Source organism: Vicugna pacos, chromosome 3 (assembly GCF_048564905.1).
Source record: "Vicugna pacos chromosome 3, VicPac4, whole genome shotgun sequence".
NCBI lineage: Eukaryota > Metazoa > Chordata > Mammalia > Artiodactyla > Camelidae > Vicugna > Vicugna pacos.
Genome location: NC_132989.1, coordinates 83438821 through 83444711, shown reverse-complemented (window position 1 = coordinate 83444711; position 5891 = coordinate 83438821). Strand labels below are relative to the sequence as shown.

Sequence of the window (5891 nt, the reverse complement as noted above, 5' to 3'; positions counted from 1 at the left end):
TAACCACAGAGAGGGAGGTACCACTTTTACTGAACCAGATTAGTCTAAGTCACAACAAACCTCACATCCATGTCCTGGAAGGCAAGGAACCCAGGATATTTATGAAATAAAGCCAAGGTGTTGGGGAAGGTAATTGGAGATGAGAAAAAAGGTAAGAGAATTTTTCTGCGCAGGCGCAACTAAGCTCCAGGCGTCGTCTTGGGAAGCCTGTGCAGAAAATGGAGGCATTAGCGCCCTCTGAGGCGTTTTTGACCCTTGGACATCAAAAGGTCACTGAGGGGACACTCCCGCAGGCCCAGTTGGAGGGTCGGTTAACCAGTCTTAACCAGCTGGAACTCGAGCTGAACACAGCTGACTCCAAGTTCCTGAAAAAACTCAGGCAAACGTCTTATGATTTATGCTACATGAGGCTTGGAGGATATGCAAGTTTTTATAAACAACTTAATCAGTGAAGGCAGGTTTCAGGTGTAATGGATCTAACTGGAAAATATCACCTTAGGTGAATTTTAAAAGTCCCTAGAATCTCTGATCAGGGAAGAAGCTCTTCTCTCTGAATTCCTTGAAGTGTAATTTTTTTTGGTCCAAGGTAAGTGCCTGACCCTTCCCGAGGGTCCCTTCAGTGATGGTTGTGGTGACCCCCAGTCCGAGGCTCTGCTTCACTGGCAGGATTCTTACTGGGCGGAATTCTGATTCGAGAAGCAGTTTCCCTCACTGCTTCCTGGTCCTGAGCAGTGGCCTCGTCCATGCCGTCAAGAAGTGGCCTGAAGCAAACTAGGATAGTATTGTTCTGTGAAAACCAAAAGAAGGATTTTTAAGTAGGGAGAATGGTCAGTAGTTTGGCAGATGTCAAGAAGTCAAGGAGAATGTTGATGAATCTGATTTTCTATGGTCAATAAAGTAGGACAATGTATTAGTTTCTTTGTGGATTAAGGGGATGCAGATAAGCTGAGTCAGACATTGCCAGGTCTCCTGCGCAAGCTTGAATAAACTTTCCTCTGATTCCTGTATGTGTTATTAAAAAAATTCCACCATTCTCCACATCTTAAAAAAATTAAACTCAGCTTTAATTTACTCTCCTGAAAGATGCATATGTCTGGTGCATGTGTTCTGTAGGCTTTTATTATGTTCAAGAGTTGCTGTAGCCTGTTATTAAAATTAAGTGGTTTATTTCGACATTAGGCAGAGGGGTTTGACTGATGTTAACGTTCTGGGAGTAATTTATGGAAAACAGTTTTTAAGTTGAAACACTGATGCAGCTGATGCTAATTGCTGCTCTCCTAGTAAAGCTTATACATCTTTTTGGTAGGGAAGATAGGATCTGTTTGATTTGGAGTTTAGGAAAGTCCAGTAATAAACCAATGGGGAAGAGGTATGCTTTGAATAGGGAAGTAGAAAAGAGTGAAATGAATGGGTTTTTTTGGGGGGGGATGGTGGATATTTGTCTGTAACAGAAAAACTATTAAAGAAAAAAATGGTAAATAAATCCTACTATACTATCGTAGCAATTATTTTTGCTTTTTGAAAATATCTTGCTCCTGCCTTGATAAGTTTCTGTCCATAATCATGCATTTTAAAAAACGTGGTTGTAATATAGGGTAAAATGAAATATTCTGCTTTTCAGCTTATGATGCACCTGACATGTGTTGATATTTCTATTTAGTCTCCATAATTAAGTTTTAAAATTGCTCAGTAATATTCCAGGAGGATTTCCTCTCAGTTCATGCATCTGGCCAGTGACTTCCGTTTTTCTCTCTCTAGTTATCATCTCATAGCCCAGGGGCAGAGTCAGTGTGAAGTTTGGGCTTGGGATCTTGAAAATATTTGCTAGTAGTTGATTTTGCCAGGGATATGCTGTCATTGGGCATCTCATGCCCCCCTCAGGCTGGGGAAGACCATGAAGGAGGAGAAACCAGGCTGGAGAGTGGGAGAGAGGAGCTCACAGGAAGAGGAAGAGCTGTCAGGGTCGGGGACCATCCTTCGTTTCTCATCCTCACCCTGCATCTTTCTTCTCTTGGCTTTGTCTTTCCATCCACGTTCCAGCTGTCTGCACCCATCATTGCTTATCCTCTTTTTGTTCTGGTTCCTTCTTCAGCAGTCTCTCCACAGCCCTCTCCTCGAGCTTGGTGTAGTTCAGAGTCTCAGCCCCATCAATGCCTGTCTTTTGAATATGTGTTTTGTAATGTCCTTTACCATCTTGAAATGAAATTTTATAGGTCAGAGAAGCTCACCACACATAATTAAAAAATCAATATGATTTTCTAACTGTAATGTAAAGAAAAAATAAAGGTATCAGTTTGAAATAAAATGATGCACACACACAAATGCTCAGGCACAGCTGAACTCGAAGTCTTTATGAAGGAGGCAGATGCTCGTACCCACTGATAATGAATATGGTTGATATTATGAGAAATAGCATTCAGCTGCATATTGTTGGCCCTCAACATATTTGACAGTGTGCCTGAGGACTGGAGAAATACATCTTCCTCTCTGGTATCTCTGGCTCTCACCCTTTAAATGTCAATACACTCCCTAATCATTGTGATGATCAAAACTGCCCCAATGAAGTTTAAAACCCCCTTAAATGTAGTGGTACCGTTTCCATTGAAAAGCACTCCTGTAGTGAAAGGGAGGCTGAAATTTGAACTTCAAAACCTGGACTCAAGTCCTGTCTTTTCTCTAGCTGTCCCTGGGTGGACAGGACTAGTGAGGGTTTCGGAGCTGCTGGAACTTCCTGATTGGTCTCTGGAAAGGGCTGGTCGAGTGAAAGCCAGTCCTGTAGAAAGAACCTTCTCCCTGATTTCTATGATAGAGCCACAGTGTGCTTGGTCTGATATGCGTGCATCACCAGTTCTTTTGGAAAGCGACCCTCCACTCCCTTCCAGCCAGAGGGTTCTGGAATCTGCACCAGAATCTCAGGTGTATAGTACAGTGGAGGATTCCAAACATAGTACCCTGCCCTTGGAGCCACATGAGTGGACATGGTACTCAGCCGGGGTCAATTAGAGAGCTTCTCTGGGATTTTCACTTTGAAATTGATTGAAAGAATTCTCTCTGCTCTGGGCATGATGCTGAATGATGTAAGTCCAGAAGCTTCTAGAAGCTGTAGGTCAAGTTTGTGGAGAAAGCTGGCATGTGGAAGCGGAGTCATTGATATCTGATAGTGATCTCTGAGGCCGACCAGTATCCCTGCCCTACCCACTCCTTGCCCACAGTAGTTTGAACTGTATTTCTGAGATGGGCAACCCAAAGAATCCTGGCTAACCCAGCTGCATTTATGAGCAATCCTACCTTTATCCAGGGTGACAGGATGAAACAGTTCTTCTAGAACTGTCCCATTGGATAGCCATTAGCTTATGTAATGGTTTTAAAAAATACACTTTGATGCTTTATTTTTTAGAGCAGTTTTAGGTTCACAGCAAAAGTGAGCAGAAGGTTTAGAGATTTCCCATCTGTCCCCTGCTCCCACATATGCATAGCCTCCCCCATTATCAACGTCCCCCACCACAGTGGTTCCTCTGTTACAGTTGATGAACCTACACCGACACATCATCATCCGGAGTCCGTGGCTTCCTTTAGGGCTTACTCTTGGTGTTGCGGATTCTGTGAGTTTAGACAAATGTGTAAGGGCATATATCCACCATTTAGTATCATACGGAGTATGTTCCACCTATTCCTCCTTCCTTCTTCACTAACTCCAGGCAACCACTGATCTTTATACTGTCTCCATACACTCCATGCAACTTTTGAACACTTGAAATATAACTGGTCCCAACTGAGATGAAAGTGTAAAATACACATTGGATTTCAAAGCCTTACTGTGAAAAAAAATGTAAAAAATCTCAATGATTTTTATATTGATTATATGTTACAGTGACACTTTTGGATCTATTGGGTTAAATAAAATATATTGTTAAAGTTAATTTTGCTTGTTTCTCTCACCCTTTTAAATGTGAGCAGCAGAAAATTAAAAATTACATCTGTGGCTCACGTCCATGGCTTGCATGTAGTTCTTTTGGACAGTTGTGGTCTAGAATACCTACCCCCCAAATCCTTTCCATCCCTAGAGATTCAATCGACAAGTCAATTTTGTTGACTCATATGCAGAAAGGTTGTAGATGCAGGTTCCAGTGTGTGAGTTTTGTTCTGCTACGCGTGTGTGTGAACTTTGGTCTTGAGACTGGATGGATTTTGAAGAACACACAGAGGCTCAGCTTCTCTCCTCACCAACACCTCTGCTCCCAGTGATCAGGGGGCCACGGCTTAACAAGCCCAGCTAATGACATACTGCTGGTTTCCAGCCAGTAGATAGTGGTGTTTTTCTACGAGAATAAAGAAGCCTATAATCTCTGCCCTTCATGCCATTGACATTTATTAGTGCTTTTCGAAAAGGCAGTGACACAGATTAAGGAATTCAAGTTGCAGGTGCAGTTTCCAGCATATTTTAGAGAGATGTTGATGGAACAAGAGATTTTATGTGGCTGTCAGCACCTCCAGTTTAGCCATTGAAAGTAATTGCAGGGTTTGTGAGCATCAGAGATCCCTAAATTATAGTTTGACACCTCACATGAATTAGGTCTTGATTGGCTCCTGAGAGGTTTGGTGGTAATTGATTGAGAAAGGTGAACAGACACACACACACACTCACTCACTCACTCTTACACACACAGATACACAAATGTACATATACTCCAAAATGTTCCTTATTCCTAGAAAGTTATCAAGGCTCTATGAGTGAGTGTGTGGTCTAGGAATTCACTTGTTTAGAGAATAGTTACTGAGATTACAAGCCTTTAGTGAGGGTCTTACGGGTAGGCAGAGTGAACTGACTAGCACATTCTAGGCTGTTCCGGGGCCACTGAGGAAATTAGTCACTACAGAGACCTTAGCGGCAGGACTCCACGGGACCACAAACCTAGCAGAACATGGGAAGTTGCTGGGAGATTCTGCTGAAGAATTATAGTGCAGTGAGAAGAACATGGAGTACTGAGTTATCAGACCTGAATCTGAGTCCTGGAAACCATCATTAACTGGCTGCTATGACTTCAGGGAAGTTGACAAGCTTAGTTTCCAAACCTATAAAATAATGATGATGGTAATAATAATAAAAATAATAACCCCCAACTTGCATGGCTGTTTTGAGGATTTGAGATGCTTACCTAAAAGCAATTTCATTAATAGAAAAATAACTTTATAAATACTACTTAACTTCCTGGTTAATAAATACTTTGGCTATAATGAATTGTTAGTTGTAACATATTATATAGATGTAGGGTGGCAGTTTTCCAAAAAATGAACACAATAAAATATATTAATAGTAAAATTCCACTAAACATTTAATATTTTTGGATTATTCTGAAGGCATGTGAGGGTTTTGGCATGGCTTGTAATTCTGAATTGCCAGACCAGTTACCCCAGAAGAAAAGGGAGCATAGGATAATTGGTTAACCTTGGGATAAACCAAAAAAACTTTTCCATACAGTGTTTTAAAATGGACTTCTGTTCTTCCTATGATCTTCGTAGATACTCTAATGATAATCTGTACCTATAACCTAATATCTATTAAAATTTGCTTACTGGACTCTAGTAACTGCTGTGCTAGCCTAGGTCATAAAGGCTGATCTGTGTTGAGGATGGGTGAGATTTGGTTCAAGTTCTGCTGGGATTTGGTTCAAGGTTGCTTTTACTAGATTTTTCTCCTCTGGTGGCTTCTCAGCAGTATAAAGGATGCACATAATCTGGGACCTGAGTGGATATGGGTTCCATTACTTCCTTTGTATCTCAAGGAGGTGCCCCCACAGTTTGTTGGCCTTAGCCAGTCTTGAAAAGTAGGAAGTCTGCCAGCTTGAAAGAGAACAGAATCAATTTCCTTTTGTACTCTGGTATCCAGAAAT

At 41.5% G+C, this 5891-nt stretch overlaps 1 long non-coding RNA gene across 1 annotated transcript; it reads right to left on the bottom strand.

The window, feature by feature from the left end:
• Positions 1 to 416: 416 nt before the first annotated feature.
• LOC140689735 (uncharacterized) lies at positions 417 to 2864 on the bottom strand. Its single transcript, XR_012064814.1, has 3 exons — positions 2594 to 2864; positions 1995 to 2193; positions 417 to 787 (listed from the first exon to the last, which is right to left on the bottom strand). It is a non-coding gene; the product is annotated as an uncharacterized lncRNA (long non-coding RNA).
• Between the last annotated feature and the right edge of the window lie 3027 nt (positions 2865 to 5891).